Source organism: Schistocerca nitens, chromosome 2, assembly GCF_023898315.1.
Source record: "Schistocerca nitens isolate TAMUIC-IGC-003100 chromosome 2, iqSchNite1.1, whole genome shotgun sequence".
NCBI lineage: Eukaryota > Metazoa > Arthropoda > Insecta > Orthoptera > Acrididae > Schistocerca > Schistocerca nitens.
This window is the reverse complement of record NC_064615.1, coordinates 893,425,697-893,444,394: the sequence shown is the minus strand read 5'-3', so window position 1 is coordinate 893,444,394 and position 18,698 is coordinate 893,425,697.

Here is an 18,698-nt window from a genome sequence, read left to right as displayed (position 1 = left end):
CATTATCTTTTCCTCACTCTGTCTCCTCCTGCCCCCTTCCCTGTCTATTACCTCCTTCCCATTTTCTATATCCATTTCTTCCCATCACATGTCCATCTCCTCTTCCCACTCTCTCTGACATTGAGCCTTGTTTATTGTTAATGCATATTCAGATTCTGTAGTACTAGTCTAATTATAAATTAGTAAGTTATATACCAAACAATGGAAAATCCAGGATGGAATGCAACAATATTATGTAACCAAGATGCTGATTCGCAGATAGGTACAACAAGAAGACTGTCACAGATAAAGTTTCGGCAAGTAAGGCCTTCTTCAAAAATAGACGAAAGACATATATACACACACACACACACACACACACACACACACGACTGCAGTCTCAGGCAACTGAAACCACACAGTTATTAGCAGCACAGTACCAGCGCATGATGGGAGTAGCGATTGGGTGGTGGCAAGGAGGAGGCTGGGGCGGGGAGGGAAGGGATATTAGGGTATGGGTGGTGGAGAGTGAAATGCTGCAGATTAGATGGAGGGTAGGAGAGTGGTGTGGAGGGGGGATTGTGCAAAAGGAGAGAGGTAAAAAGACTGAGTGCGATGGTGGAATGAGGGCTGTGTAGTGGCTGTAATGAGAACAGGAAAAGGGCTGGATGAGTGAGGACAATGAGTAATAGCGGTCGAGGCCAGGAGGGTTATGGGAACATGGAATATATTACAGGGAAAGTTCCCAACTGCGCAATTAAAAAAAGCTTGTGTTGGTGGGAAGAATCCATATGGCACAGGCTGTGAACCAATCATTTACATGAAGGATGTCATGTTTGGCAGCGTTTTCAGCAACAGGGTGGTCCACTTGTTTTTTGCCCACAGTTTGTCGGTGGTCATTCATGCGGACAGACAACTTCTTGGCTGTCATGCACACACAGAGTAGAACAGTGTTTGTAGCTTAGCTTGTAGATAACCAGTCACATCATAAATAAAACCCACACCTCTACTGAAGTACTACATCTGTTACATAATGTGTACAATCGTGGCAGTAAACAGCTTATTTTCATCACAACCTGTGTACTCTTTATCGTTTTCATATCTGCGTTGTATTGACAAAAATGGTACAATGTGGTACATTTTTTAATATCTCTTGGAGAGATACTTGAGTAAAATTTAAATGGTTCTGTTTAAAAAATTTATCCTCTATGCTGTATCTTGTACTTCTTAGGGGATACATAAAACGTACACCCTTAGAAATGATGTAAAGAAACGTTGGTTGAAACAATTTTTCGTCTACTGCATCAGAAAACTACGGTTCAGAGCTCTTCTGAAAAATCATAGATTAAAGCGCAACACTGTCTCCGGTGCATGAACATAGCTAGATCGGAAATATATTTCCCTGAAACACTCATATAATAGCACCTAAAGTTTGGAAAGTAGTTTGTGACCCTTTTCATTGATTTGAACCCAGAACTTCTTTGCTCTATTGGGTTATTCAGTAAGTTTCACCAACGTTAGACAAAATATTGACTAGTATTAACATTTACGTAACTTTACCACGAGTTACTGGAGGCAATGCTTAAATGTCGATTTTGGATTGAACTTACCAGAGATTCTAGAAATCTGATTTAAATAAAATATGGCGTTTCAGTCTTCGATCGCTATTCTTTATTCTCAATAACCGGTTTCGGGCTAGCTGCCCATCTTCAGATCATATGTTGTAGTTACAGAGTAACTTGTCCGTGTGTTCTGTACGGACAAGTTACTCTGTAACTACAACATATGATCTGAAGATGGGCAGCTAGCCCGAAACCGGTTATTGAGAATAAAGAATAGCGATCGAAGACTGAAACGCCATATTTTACTTAATGAACGATCGCGGACCTCCCAGTGAGACAACCATGTCTTGTTTTGATAAATCTGATTTAGTTTAAATATACCTCATACCACCAAGTGATCAGCTCAGTAGTATGTGTTGCAAGTGCTGCGTTAATGTCAAAAGCGTAAAGTAGCGACTCGTTGATGAGTAAGTATTGCGAATTCGATAGCCTACACTTTTGCGTGTCTGGATGATTATCTTCCCTGCAGCCTTCTTGACTGAGACCCACGTAGATATGAGATAATGTTGAATAAAGCTTTACCTGTCTGGGAACTCCGTGTAAATGTCCTGTTATAGAGCCCATGTATTCACTAGAGACTTTTAATGAACTGAGTATGATATCAATAATAGTGATCGACTAATGAGAAACATTATCAAGCAAGTAATTCGTGATAGGACAGCAATGGTAGCCCGCATTTACAATCAAGACGGATTTAGTGTGATGTAATCATGATAAGTGCACCTTCCTTCGTAACTTAATTAATCTCGGCCGCATGTGTCCATTACCCGAGGAAGCAATATAATTATACTCAACTATTTACAGACCCGATTTGACTTGTCTTTGTAACCGTTCAATAGAAAAATAATGTGTTGCGTAATTGAGGCGGTTCACTGCAAGCGTAAAAGAATACTATGCATGCACGTGAACATGGAAGGAGGATGGCAAACTAGGGTTTAACGTCCAGTCGACGACGCAGTCATAAGCGACGAAGCAAAAGCTGGCATTAGGGAAAGATATCGGCGATGTCCGTTTGAAATTGACACTTCCGGCATTTTCAATTTAGGGAAAAGGCGAAAAATGTTTATCCTACAGTCTGGTCGGGGATTTCAACAGCGTGCTAACGAATACTAGTCCAGTGTCTTATGACTGCACCATTATCGAGAAACAGTAACGCAGTGAGCACTGCGTACTATTATCTACTGAAACAGCAACCGATGTACTAAGTACAACTGAGTTAGACCACCTTCTTTTGTTCTCTGAAAACAAAGAATCACAAAAATAAGAATGCTTTAGAAGCAGACACGGGCTATAAAAAGTGCAGGTAGGACACACACACTGAGGGTATAGTACAAACTTAATTATGTATGTATGTATGTATGTATGTATGTATGTATGTATGTAGACTATCCATCCCGGTAATCAAGGATTGACTTTTGCCTGTTATCGACATCGATACTGGCAAGATATCGGTCCCAAGCATTCCAAAACTTTCGGAAATGTTTTAATTTCACGCGTGAAGTCGAATAACCAATGAAAAAATATAGTAATTTCAAATTAACTATCTTCGGCCATTTACCTTTTATTCGTACTGTCACACATTTCTTCTACTTAAATTTAATAATTCTACATCAAGGGGAAATAAACTATAGGTTTTGAAGAGCATATCACGATATATGACATAAATGGCCTTATCTTTCAATTGCGTTGACATAGAAGCTTGACCTTTTTACGTCGCTGAGAAACCGTGTAACTTATGACTTAAATTTCAACTCGATACGTCCACCGGGGTCCGAGGAAAAGGGCTTTGAACAGTCGGACAGACAGACGGACAACAAAGTAATCCTGTAAGGATTTTGTTTCTAGCGACTGAGGTACGGATCCTTAGAAATTACGAGAGTTCAACATGACGCTGGTGGGTGGATAAGCAAACTAATAAATGAAAACAATATTCTCTTTTACGTCATAACGGATCGAATATCATCATGACGTTCTCAGGTAACAAACAGATCTGGTATAGGCACGTGGGAACAGGACACGGAAATGATATAAATAAAATAACTACTCTGATTTAAAAACAAAGTTTCTGCGATGCACATGTGCTTACTGAACACTCCCGTCCGCCACACCAAAAAATATATAACAATCTTTAAATAATCTTATGTTACGAGTGACAGGATGATAAAAGATTCTGAAATCTGCAACTGCTGCAAATTGTCTCCATGTCATGCATAATTAAATGGAATCTAAATATAAACAGCCACATCAGTGGTATAATTCAACAAAATGATTTGGCTCCTCCAAGTACAAACGCATTATCCATTCTGCGCTTGCCCACTCATTAACACAGTCAGAGAAGAGAGTGTTTTTTCTTTAAATTCTCTTACACTCGAAAATATTGTGCGTTCTCTAACACAAATCGTATTGACATATTGACACATAAAACTGAGCAGAGAAACGTAATCGATTTAAAAAATTTGTAGAGGCATTACTGACGTAAAACAAGGTTGACTGTGTTATGACAGTACCACATGCAACTAGAAACTGTCTGAATGTTCTGTGCGCAAAATAATTGACGTGTTATATGAGACAGAATAATGAACAACAGCATACAAAGTGCTGAAACTCGTATGAGTAAAATAAATATAAATTAAATGCTTTGCGTGAGGTGGAAATTCTCTCCACTTTATCGTTATTTTAGCAACTTATTTTTGGTAAGTGGAAGTTGAATTACGTTTAATTGAACAGAATCTATTTCAACATTATCCAGCCTGCAGTTGCAGTTATCTCTGGAATGCTTTATACCTCTACACGTAATTAGCAACCACATTATTTTTAAAAAAATGAAAAACAGATACTCATAGTTATCCGCTCAACGTAATCCGGTCGTTGTTTGCACTGAAGTGGCGCGCTTTGGCTCTTCGTTTTTTGCCACTACTTTAAACTCGTTAGTGTCGGAGACCGATTGTTATATGTTATCGTTTATACAGTCCTACCCTAACAAACATTCAGCATATTAATCTTTTTCACATTTGTCTCTTGAACTTAAATAAACATTGAATCTTTCCTTGTTGCTTCTAAAATATTCTGGAAGACATTTCAGAACACAATTATTTAAGTGAGCATATTCTATCCTCCCGTTATCGTTAGCACGAAAATTCCGTGTCCTTTTGAACAAGTATTTTTGTACGACTTCAGCTTTTATTTTCTTTTACTTTCGTCGTACGTGTTACTTTTTCGTTGTTGGCCCTCGGTCCCCTTCTTATTTATTCGTCGCCGTCACCTGTTTCATTACAATCTTCCTGCCAAACTTGTTCTTTAATTTAATATTTTATGTCACTCGATTTTTAGATAAATTCTCAAAACTTTCGGTTCTAGCTTCCTGCCTGTTGATTGCTTTTTATAGCTCTGTGTATATTTTTACTATTAATCACTTGCAACGGCAAAATTATTTAACGCTGTTGCAATCTGTACAATTTCTAATTTTTTCGTTAAATGTAATACATTTTATTTATGGTTCTATTTTAACTTTTCCATGTACATTTTCTGTTCACTTTCTTCTGGAGAAATTTGTTAACTCCAAACATATTTTTCTCAAGTTATTCCATTAACATCATAGATCCTCACTGGAGAATTTTCGTCTGATTTTGTTCTAATTTCGTATTGTGGTGTTAAGACGTTTGCTGTCTTTTATCCGTTCCAGTAGCATCTTATATCGGTCTTCTGCTTCTTCATTTGGATGTGAATATATTCAAATAGATTTCCACTAAAGATCTTGGGTTTATTTTTAAAGATATGCATGAAGCCGACTGAGGTATTAAGAAGGGAAATGTACTGGTAGAATGTGCTACTGCAGTACAAAAGCCAGAAACTGCTGGAAAAGTAGTACAGAAGAACTAGCAAAGTTATTTACAGAATGTCAGACGAGGAAAGGAAATGCACGAAGCTGGATCAATAGGGTAAAGCTGTATTTCTCAAGAGATGAGACAAAAAAAAAAAAAAAATTCAAAATATAAACCTGTCAGCCTGATCTTCGTAACATACAATATATTCGCAAAATGCAACACGAATTATTCACACAGCAAATACCGAGTTTTAATAAAGCCAAAAAATAGGCGTTCTGGAGAAGTGTGTATAGCATAGAAAGCGGGGATAGAGATATCGATACAGCTACGAAGTGTCGAATAATCTCGTTACTCAAGATTACAGGTGACGTGGGGATGCCTCGTCAGCTATCGAGTGGAGTGAGCTTCCGCTGTCTGTAAAAGAAGCGGATAGGCTTTCACTCTGAGAGGTAGACTGGTGCAGTGAGGCTGTATGAGGTGGCGCGAGTAGGGCCGCGAAGTAATTATTCTGTGTAAGTAATATTGTGCAATACGAAATCAGTATAATTTTTATTGCATCTCCCGAATAGAATTTGAAAGAGCAATGACTAACTCGAGTGATAAATGTGAACAGTGTGCTTGTTCATGGAAAACATTCATTGCAATGAAGATAAACTGAAGCGCCAAAGAAACTGTTATAGGTATGCGTATTAGACTACAGAGATATGTAGTCAGGTAGAATATGGCGTCGCGGTCGGGACCGCTTACGTAAAACAGCAAGTGTCTGCAGCAGTTATCCGCTCGCTTACTACTCCTACAGTGGTAAGTTAGCGAGATTTAAGTCAGTTTGAACGTAGTGTTACAGTCGACGCACGAGCGATGGTACTCAGCATCTCCGAGGTAGCGATGAACTGGGTATTTTCCCGTACGTCCATTTCACGAGTGTAACGTGAATTTCAGGAATCCGGCAGAATATCAAATCTACAACATCTTTGCGGCCGGAAAAAGATCCTGCAAGAACGGGACCTACGACGATTGAGGAGAATCGTTCAACATGACGGAAATGCAGCCCTTCCGCAAATTGCTGCAGATTTCAATGCTGAACCATCAACAAGTGTCAGCGAGAGAACCATCCAACGGAACATCACCGATACGGGGCTCTCGAAGCCAAAGGCCAACTCGTGTATGCGGCAATACACGATATTAGGCAGGTGTACCAGTTTCTTTGCCTCTTCAGTGTATAACGGAGTATTAATTACAAACTGTTTGATTTCAAGATCCTTGCTCATCGTATTTTATTTATTTGAATCAGTCGTATTTAGGTGTAGAAGTCACAGATCGAGTGGACATGCAAGTGTTTGGAAGTTATAGCAATTATACATTGAGAAGAAGCCTTTCCGGTAATGCTGTCTACAGTAATCTACTGCGGAATCAAAATGAATAACATAGCAGGCAGATCGTCAGAAGGATCAGCCAACTCACAAGTGGACACCTTGGTGTGGACATAATTATCGATTACCGCTTTCACTGATAGTCATAAATTCTGAGAAGGCCTTTGAAATAGTGTAAACTAAGTCTTTACAAATAGGCTTATAGTCCGAGCTATCTATTCAGCATGTGTCAGTGCTACAGCTTTCATTAGACTCCTTCATGACAGCAAGAGATTCAAAACTGAATGAGGAAATCGACAAGGGGACTCAGTCACGAAATTTTCTATCAGCATACGTAGGTACAGTTATCAAATCTATGATCTGAGTAAATGGGAGACGAACATGTATTAATGGAGGCGAATGTTGCAAATGACGTTTTACTGTTTGTCTTTGTTGCAGATAAACTTCCACAAACAAGTGAAACAATTTAATACAGCTAGTAAGAAGTTGCTCCGAAGAAGATTTACAGTGTTACCAACACGTCGAACGGGAAGTAATTCAGGTTAGGAATAAATTCATAGAGCCACCTGACTAGATTCTTTCCTTATGGCAGTGAAGACACAGGTGGAAGGACAGGGGAAGAAGTAAAGATAAAAATAGGTACCTGTTGTTTTAGTAAACTAAATAGAGGGTTAAACTAGTAAAATCAGTGTTTCTTACAGTCAATGAGTATTATAAAATATGCGGACATCTAATGCCTTGTTCTCAGAAATACATTATTTGTCATAATTATTTGTTAAATATGGGTACGACCAACTACAGGTCGAATTGAAAGAGAAACAAGTGTTTTCTAAATTTTCTATGGTATTTTTATTATGTATGGTTCATAGTGAAAGCAATGATATATCAGGGATGTTCCAGTTTTCGTGGTCCTCTACAAAATCAGTCTCATTGTTAGCCACGTAAGGCCCAACTCCGCATGTAGGGCTTATCCATTCGGTATCTCATTGCGCCATATATAGCACACGTATGTGAAGCTTTGTACGTCAGTTTACTTTGTGGAATGTACGATTTTTAACATATGATGCTTTATTTGCTCTTCTTGTTAGCTACCACACAGATACTCCCAATCGCTGCGAAGACAACAAAAAAAATGGGTCAAATGGCTCTGAGCACTATGGGACTTAACAGCTATGGTCATCAGTCCCCTAGAACTTAGAACTACTTAAACCTAACTAACCTAAGGACATCACACAACACCCAGCCATCACGAGGCAGAGAAAATCCCTGACCCCGTAGGGAATCGAACCCGGGAACCCGGGCGTGGGAAGCGAGAACGCTACCGCACGACCACGAGATGCGGGCGCGAAGACAACAACTCTAAACTACTACACACTTATTCTGCCTTCTGCATCAATTCCGCCAAAGATTATTCTGAACTTGACTGCAGCAGGGTCAAGAAAATCCAACATTATGCTGTCGCACCATTTTACTTTCTTTGTCACTGTCTGACGTTGACGACTTGTGATCGGTTAAGTCGGCAGCTTCTAGATTTCCCATTTCCAATGCATAAAAGAGGATTCGACCCTTACTTACCAGTGGTTACAGACTGAAATAACTGCATCTGTAATACGACAGCTGACTCGCAGTTATGACTTGCGGTACTGAATAGCACATTTTAGCCGGCCGGTGTGGATGAGCGGTTCTAGGCGCTTCAGACTGGAACCGCGCGACCGCTACGGTCGCAGGTTCGAATCCTGCCTCGGGCATAGATGTGTGTGATGTCCTTAGTTTAGTTAGTTTTAAGTAGTTCTAAGTTCTTGGGGCCTGATGACCTAAGATGTTAACTCCCATAGTGCTCAGAGCCATTTCAACCAACCACATTTTTAGGAAGTAGCAACACACACTGCAGATGTATGAACTGAATGTTCACAAACATGAAACACCCAGCGGAGCACACAATAGGATGAATTACAGCGGTTATTTAAAAACCAGGAAAGCCGAAAATCTTGTACGAACGGAAGTATTAGATAATGGGAGCAAAATGTTTCTGATGAACACATGAAATATATTTACACTCTATCACCCGTATAAAGGAATGGCGACAATGAAAATTTGTGCTGGACTAGGACTCGAACCCGGATATCCGGCTTTACGCGAGCGGTCGCCTTAACCACTTTCAGCATGCGTGCACGATTAGCGGCAGACCTAAACTTCCATATGTCGGCGTTCCTGCGCCACAGCCTGTACTCGTGCACACATTATGTAATTTCCGCTTAGGGGAGGACTTTTTAATTGAAAGCCGGTGCCTGGTATTGGCGGATAAATACGATATTTCATTGCCTACCTCGTTAAGAAGACAGCACATGCATGCATGTCCGAAGGAACATTGCATCGTTTATGTTAGCAACACAGGCAGTGCAGTATCGTTTTGAGAAACAATCAATTTTTGATGTAAGTCGAATGCGTGGTTACGAGCCACCACTGACTTCGGTGTCAAGTACTCTCCCAGTTATTACCAATTTATTTGAGATGAAACTTTTCTATCAAGCTCCCTCTAATAGGGCCCAAATATCACCCAAGCAGTGAAATACTGATTCAACTATTACATGTTACAATTTACTGTGTTCTCGTTGCTATTAAAGGTGGCTTTTCAAGTGTCGTCTTCGCATTTGGATGTAATACTTCAATCGTTTCTGCAGAGAACTAAGAATCCTTCCGTTCACCTCCTGATATACTTCAACGAGACTGTGCAGTTCGCTGCTCTGTCCTTCAACTGTTAATAAGTCGAGTGACGTACACTTCACTTTCGAGATGATCACAGACAAAAAAATCCAGAAGATTGTGTCAGCTGATCTTGGAGGCCAAGGCCGAGGTTCAGCTAGACCTACATACCTTCGACCATAACGCGGCGCTAGACGTCTTAAATCAGCAGCAAATTGTGTCGGTGCCACATCATGTATGCACCTCATTTCCCAAAGTGAAGCAAGGCGAACATCGTCAACCAATCTTAGAAGATCACGCCACAGAAATTCCACTTGCCCTTGACCGTCAATTTGTGTTGGAAGAATGTATGAGACAGTTACCTCGTACACTTTCAATGAGCAAACATCCTGGAGTTGTGAGACATAAACAGCAAACTGGTTTACGTATAATTAGAGCCCAAGTACATATGGACTGAATAGAAAAGATTGCATTTCAAATATCACTAAACCAACTACTATAACATGTCATGTAGAGGTCATTGGCGACTCGGACAATATATTTACAGTTACTCAGAAACGGCTCATTTGCGAACCCAGGTATCTTACAACGGTTTTGCTTCTGTCATCGTATATTTTCTCTGTTACCAGTTTTCTTTGTTTATTATCATACAGTGTACATATTTAGATTTTTGGTCATTGTGAAGTAATTTCGTACTTACGTATTTTGCTATATCGTTATGACCGAGTAGTAAATATACTATTACCGACATGGCCTTCCATCAATTTCAATTTCCTCGCTGAACACTACCTCTTATTTCAGTCTCTCTTCCAGTCTAACCAGCTGCCTTTCACTGTTTGAGAGGTCTGAACGTTACTTGCAGTGATCAAGTGATCTTCTCATGGAATTCTTTGCGGTGTCGATAAAACCACCCAATTGTAACTGCGGAAGCTCTACGCTTCAAGTATTTCGTGATACCCCATTCTGGAGTTCCCGCATTTGGCTCTCCGGACTGTAGAACGTGTGTTCATTTTCCATCGACTCCCAGATCGTTTAACATCGTAACGCTGCTCAACAATTCTTCTTATACATTCTGCAGCTAAACTAATGTGAAGAAATATTTGCAAAATTAAATCCTCTTGTGAATATTGCTGCTGTTCTTAAACATTTGGCAAAGTAAAGACGAATTTTTACCACGATCGCGTAAACAAGAAGAGTTTAAAGCGATCAGACTTCTCAGAAACGATTCTGAAATGGAGTCCGAAACACAAACTGGCCAAATTACAGATGAGTACGAGTTCACACTTTCAAATGGTAGATTGCAACAAGTTACAGAAATTAGAATTACGGTCGCCTTTCCCAGGCGGACATGTACTATTTTGAACGATACGATTGGTATGTAAATACAGATTCTGGATAAGGTCCTTATTTTTCACTTTCTAATAGACGCTGACAAAATGTTTACTACTATAATATAAACATCTTGGTACTCAGATTACGTATTCGTCTTTGCTTTAGTAATGGAAGGGAACTTAACAAATCTTCATCTCATAATACCAAATAGTTCTGAGCACTATCGGACTTAACATCTGAGGTCATCAGTCCCCTAGAACTTAGAACTACTTAAACCTAACTAACCTAAGGACATCACACACATCCGTGCCCGAGGCAGGATTTGAACCTGCGACCGTAGCGGTCGCGCGGTTCCAGACTGAAGCGCCTAGAATCACTCGGCCACTCCGGTTCTGGGCGCTACAGTCTGGAGCCGAGCGACCGCTACGGTCGCAGGTTCGAATCCTGCCTAGGGAATGGATGTGTGTGATGTCCTTAGGTTAGTTAGACTTAATTAGTTCTAAGTTCTAGGCGACTAATGACCTCAGAAGTTAAGTCGCATAGTGCTCAGAGCCATGAATTTCCACTCCGGCGCACCATAAGCATAGCTCCAGCCCCGTATTTGTGCAACTCGCACATGGCTCGAGAAAATTTGCAATGTGTCACGGTGCCTACGTTGACTTTTTCATTTTCTAAGTCAGGGAGTAATTCGTTATCCGAGGACTTCACAACTTATTGCTACTGATGATGCTACGCTCTGATAAGAGACACCCGTGGCTCGGCAGCTCCCGCAAGACTCAGTGGATGTACTCGTTGCATGTACTATTCCTGCCTATGCTTGACATTTTGAAAGTTGGACGTTCATATCCTTTCTTTTGGAAAGTTGGCTATGATTCTGCTGTTGCGTGCATACACAGAGTCCGAAATAATATTATCGCAAGTGGTATCGAGCGAACAGTTGTGAGTAGTCGGACGCAGAATGTCATGGAGAGAAGCCACATCAGGATTGGTCACAGCCAGCTCTGACAGTGATAGTAGTGCAGGACGAAATTTGGTATTAATCGAGGATTTTCGGTAAGCTGCCGTTTCGCTACGAGTAGTTGTTGCTTACCTGCGCACTGGGGGGATTTTGTCACATTTGTGTATGCATATATTGAAAGAAATAATCATAACTGTGTTCTGACCAGATTCGTGATTATCGATTATAGACATGAATAATTTGTTTTTGCTAATCGAACTGTCCAAGGAAAAGAAGGGTCTGAGCAAAGTATGTCAGAGTGTGAATCTTCAATTTCCAAAATACAATAAATTAAATCTTTTATCGATTTCTTTCATTATTTTAGACTGCTTAAGGCTTGTTGACCAAACCCCTCCTGATCATTTAATTTCTATAAGAAAAACAACAAAGGAATAGTTTCATCAGTAGTTTGATCATGCATTGCCCTCTGGATGGATCGCAATATTGTTTTTGAAACATTTTTGCACTTTACTGGACACAAAACGAGGTGCGACCATAAAGTAATGAGACTGATTTTCTTTGCTAGATGTGGCAACCCTGCAGGCTTGCGTAGGCACAATATCTTTGACCTTGGTCTATAAGCTTCTCCTAGTCCAAGCGGCACATCGATGCAACTGCTCAGTCGTTGGCCGAGCGGTTCTAGGCGCTTCAGACTGGAAACGCGCGACCGCTACGGTCGCTGGTTCAAATCCTGCCTCGGGCATGGATGTGTGTCATGTCCTTCGGCTAGTTAGGTTTAAGTAGTTCTAAGTTCAATGGGACTGATGACCTCAGATGGTAAGTTCCATAGTGGTCAGAGCAATTATTTTTTTTTTTTTTTTTTTTTTTTTTTTTTTTTTTTTTTTTGCTCAGTCGTGAGTTGTGCTGTAATAAGTTAATACGTGTTTGTGTCTCTCGTCACGGAAATGAACCGCATAATAATGCGCAACGGAATATCATTTCTTTTTGCGTTAAATTGGGTGAAATCGCTACGACAACTTACGGCAAGCTTCAGAAAGCTTTTGGAGAGGTGGTTATGTTAAGAGCTCAAGTTTTTCGTTGCATAAAATGTTTGGTTAAGGCTGAACGAATGTTGAAGATGAAGACCGCAGTGGACGACCATCAACCTCACAGAGAGATGTCAACTTGGCCAGGGTGCATGAATTCTTACGATCTGATCGAAGATTATCCGTGAAAATGATCGCAGAAGAACTGAACATCAATCGAGAAAGGGTTCGTATAAGAATAACTGAAGATCTTGGTATGAGAAAGATTTGTGCAAAAATGGTCCCCAAAAATCTCACATCAGAACAGCGAGAAACAAGGAAAAATGTGGCAGCCGATCTGTTAGAGTAAACGGAAATCAATCAAGAATTGTTGAGCCGTGTTATCACTGATATGAAAATTGCTTTTTTTTTTATTAATCAGTACGATCCAGAGACAAAACGCCAAACTTAGCAGAGGTGCTCAAAGGGATCACCCAGACCAAAAAAAGCTCGCATATCAAAGTCAAAAGTGAAATGCATGCTTGTGTGCATCTCTGATTCCTAGAGAATTGTTCATAAAGAGTGGGTGCCTCCTGGACAAACAGTTAACCAATATTACTACAGAGAAATTTTAGAAAGACGGCTACAAGAGTTGTTCGTGTCCGTGCCAACATTGCTGATAATTGGATTCCGCATCACGATAAAGCGCCATCCCACACTGCTCTGTCACTACAGCAATTTTTAACTTCAAAACAAATTTCAGTACTACCACAGCCCTCTTATTCACCAGATATCGCTCCGTGTGACTTTTTTTCTATTTCCAAGAGTCAAAACGGCGGTCAAGGGACACCATTTTCAAACAACAAAAATGTCCAAAAAGCTGTGACGAGGGTCTTGGAGGATATTACAGAAGATGAGTTCCAGAAATGTTACTATCAATGGCAGAAGCGCTGGAAAAAGTGTGTGTAACCAGAAGGGAACTACTTTGAAGGAGACAACACTAAACTTGACAAAATTGGTAAGCAACATTTTTTTTCACATCAGTCTCATTACTTTATTGTCGCACCTCGTATACTTATGCGGTTCCAGCTGCAAGACGACGTAAGTTGTCTGTCCCGTGCAGGAGAATTGCATTACAATTTTTAGGAGATGTTAGAGAATATTTTATGAAATGCAGTCAGATACCAGAGAACTGATTTTTCATGGCTTGTAGGAAGAGTAATTACTATCTGTTTTTTGTTCTCTACTAGAATATTGTCATGTTCGATAGTAGGAGGTTCCAGAAAATGTTTGAATACTGACACACCGGAATAAGTGTTTTAAAAATACAAGTTGTACGGCTACATATCGAATTTTATGGTAATGATAATAAACTTTCACTGGACTGCCTTGCAAGTTTTTGAGAAAAATGTGTAGGCAACCATAATATTGTCTGAGTTAGAACTTTATACATTACTGTACCTCTTTCGCCAGGCTAAATATAATTACAAATTTTTGTAGTAAAACTTTTAATTTTCCTTTGGTACTCTTCTGTCTTCATACCACAGAGCGATTTCCCTTCGTTATTTCCTTAACTATTGCAACATTTCTGCTTTTCCATTTCTATACACCAGGGTTTTTTAACTGTGTTAATATTGAGGAATAGTGTATACTTGGTTACTTGCATGTACACTGGCTGGAACTGTATGATTATACTTATGTCTAAAGCCATGGTTTGAAAATTGAGGTGATTATCCGAAACTAGTCGCAACGAAAAATGACTATCATCGCAACTGTGACCAATATTGAAGAAAAATAAAGATTTTCACAACCCAGGTTGCTAGTCAAACGCTTCATCAGTGTGGGTGAACTTCATAGATGCTTTTTTCCAATTTTATTATGATTCAAATTGCTCTAAGCACTATGGGACTTAACATCTGAGGTCATCAGTCCCCTAGACTTAGAACTACTTAAACCTAACTAACCTAAGGACATCAGACACATCCATGCCCGAGGCAGGATTCGAACCTGCGAACGTAGCAGACTCGCGGTTAGGGACTGAAGCGCCTAGAACCGTTCGACCACATCGGCCGGCTTTTATTATGATTTCTGTGTTATTAGTCATTATTTAAAATTGAACGAACTACTGAATAAAACAAGTTCTTTCTCATTTTTAAAAAAATTTCATTAACCTTTAAAATAAAGAAGGGGATTCAAAATGTATCAGCATTTTCAAAGAGTTGTGTCACAGGAGAAGCAACACCAAAATTTACAACATAAAACTGCACAATACCTGAATATAAATTCAAGAAAATACAAAAGCATATAATTCATTCACAGATGTCATTAGTATGAAAAACTGAAACATCTGTCGTTAAATGTATTACTTATGCTCTGGTTTATGTAACATGTGACATGTTGCGCTAACGTAACAAGACAAGCATGGAGGCGAGTCTTTTTCTCCCCGACGCTTGTTCGTCTTGAAGTTATGCTGTCTTTAATAACCTGGTGCTCGGCGGAACGTTAAACGATGAACCTCCTTCTTCGATCCAATGTTGGTTACCCGCGGAATGTTTCCTCTTGTGTTTTCCCCTCGCAGCTCCAATCCTGTAAATTTAATTCTCTAGGTTGAGGATCCCCAGCCGTCAGTCAACAAGGAAGGTAGTCTCATTCATCTCTCCATTACATTTAAGAAAAAAAAAATCAGCTCTTCGCTGCCTGAACACTATTACGATTGTCCCTTCTTGAAAAATTTAGTATCCAACTACCTTTCGTAGTTCTTGCTCTTGGAAATCTGCGTCTTCCTTATTTTTTAATATACACTGCTGGCCACCGTAAACGCAACACCAAGAAAGACAAGAGGTAGCACAATAAAATTTATTTTGTAGATAACATGTTGACCAAGTATCAAATGATTACGTTTACAGACGTCTGTGACATGTGGTTCCTGCCAGAATCAGTAGCCAGAGTAGCCGCCATTGTTGGAGGTCACCGCTGCCACACGTCTCGGCATTGAGTCAAAGAGACGTTGGATGTGTTCCTGGGGTACAGCAGCCCAAGAAGCTTCCACACGTTGCAAAAGATCATCTGGTGTGGCAGCTGGGGATGTAATCTGGGTCACTCGTTGAGCAACCATGGACCACATGTTTTCTATCGGCGAAAGATCCGGAGAGCGAGCCGGCCAGGGAAGCAATTCAATCTGGTTACTGACGAAGAACCATTGGACAATGCGTGCCACGTGTGGTCGCGCATTATCCTGTTGAAATATGGCTGTGGCCGAGCCCTGAAGGTAAGGAAGGACAACTGGCTCCAGCACCTCGGATATGTAGCGCCGGCCATTTAAAGTACCGGCAATGCGTACTAGAGGCGTGCGAGAGTAATATCCAATACCGCCCCATACCATAATACCCGGTTCAAGACCAGTGTGGCGGTGCATAATGCAGCTGTCCAGCATCCTCTCTCCACGGTGTCTCCACACTCGAATCCGACCATCGTGGTGCTGCAGACAGAAGCGTGCCTCGTCAGTAAAGACAACTTCATTTCATTCTGCCGTCCACATCCGTCTGTCATCACACCATTGGCGACGGAGACGTCTGTGGTTATGCTTCAATGGTAGACGAAGCAATGGACGTCTTGCGGACAGACCACTCTGCTGTAAACGGCGTCGAATGGTACGCGCAGACACTGGATGATGCGTTACAGACGCAATGTGCTGTGCTATGGTTCGGGATGTCACTGAGCGATCCGTCACTGCCCTGCGCACAATTTGCCTATCAGCACGTGCAGTGGTGCACCGAGGTGAATGCGATCGACCACGTCGGTCCGTCGTACCCTCCTGCATCCAACGGTCACATATCCGCATTACAGTTGTTTGGTTTCGTCCAACACGACTAGCGATTTCTCTGTATGATAATCCACAATCTCGGTAAGCCATTATCCTTCCTCTGTCGAATTCGGATACTTGATCACAAGATGTTCGCTGTTGTCTACGAGGCATAACTGATCGTCTTGTGAAACAACCACAAGGTAAACGCACGTGCCGAACGTACACTCGTCGAATCGCCAAGCCTTAATGGCGCTATGAGGCGGCGCCACAGGCGCGCGTGATGTGCGTCTGCGCTGAAATTCTAATCAGTTGCATATCTCATCGCTGCAAACCCATGGTGTAAATTTCACTTTATTCGGATGCTTCCTTCAGGGTGTTGCATTTACGGTGGCCAGCAGTGTATTAATATTCAAAAAACAATTAAGCTGCACCTCAAATGAGTGTGATGCAGCAGTTGACAGCACAGTAAGGTGTTATGATCTTAATTATACTTAGGACGAAAACCGAACTCCTCCTAGGTACAAATTTTAGTACTCAGGGTACTAAATAACTCGATATATTTACTAATTTTCGCGAGAGACAGTCTATCCGCTATCTGACATTAATTTTAACGCTTTTTGGATCACCATTTGTATTGTATTATGATTACGAGATAAGCAGATCGCACAAAAACTCCTCTGCTAGGACATATCACGATTGCGTATCTCCCACCCTTGCTTTCATAATGACCTTAATTAGGAGAGAAATGGTCCACCACTTTCTTCTGGTATGCCACATTCAATTGAAGCTACTCGTTGACGATTATGTCATTTAGAGCAACCAAATTAAGATGCTTATTGTTAGACATTTTCTATGGGCTTAGGACAGTGGTCGTTAAACTTCTTTGCTCAAGATGCGTTACTGACATAGTGGAGCAGCACCTCGGGCCGTATACGTACCCATATTATTGTGCAGTGATAATAGATCGACTGCACACCTTCCAGCACATCGCCGCGAATCGGCAACAAGAAGGCGCTGACCCGCGAGCCAATGGAAAGAGCGGGCAGCGCCACACGTCCACGAAGACGAGAGTTCAGCGGCTCCTGTCAACGCTGATTCAACAAGTCGACCCAGTTCGGTTGCAGGCGTCGAGAGCATCAGTACTGAGTAATCAGAAGACGTTACCTAACTTGCGCTCTGCGAATGGAGATAGCCTGTAACTTAATTGCATGTAGAAGGCACAGGAAGCCACCTAATAACGAGAAGTTATGTTTCTAACATTTTTAGAAATAACATGCTCTTTTAATTTGAAAGTGTTATGTAAATATTTATGCCACTGACCATTGCAACTTCTTTCATTCCTTGTTTGCATCGGTGCTGACTCCCACAGTAGCCGACACAACACTTATTATTATTATTATTATTATTATTATTATTAGCTGAAGACTGGATATGCAAGAGGTACTAATGGTCAAATCTCACGTCAGGAGAATCAAAGAACAATGTATGCCATATTGTACATAGCCTACTTGTATCCAAAAAAATGAGAAAGTATTCTCATATCACAAAACTATGCTGCCCCATTTATCATTGCAGAAAATAATGAGAAAACAAGTTATTTATTTAGAACGACCTAGTACCACGGAACTCACTGGTCCTAAGTGCCAAATAGAAATTCTTTGTTTGAAGTGCATTAATACAGAGGTACTAAGTTTTATTTGTGACAACACCAGTACAGAAATAAGCAGTAGAACTGTTATTTTAAACATTTGATCGGCTGTGTTTCAGCAACCGTATCCTATTTACTTACAGAACGTATATACAGCCACTTCGGTTGCACAAAATTTTGTCACTTGACCACGTTTCGATTGCACTAGGGTAATCTTCATCAGAATAAAAAGTTACATGGAATACATGTATTCACACCAGACGTTTTAAACCATGGTGTGATTACACGTATTTCATGTTAGTTTTTATTCCGATGAAGATTCCCCTAATGCAGTCGATACCATTGTCAGATGACAAAAAAAAATTGTGCAAGCGAAGTGGCTCTATATGCGTTCTGTAATTCAGTAGAACTGTAGTCAACAAAAAACAATTTGCATTTCTTTTAATTTTTATA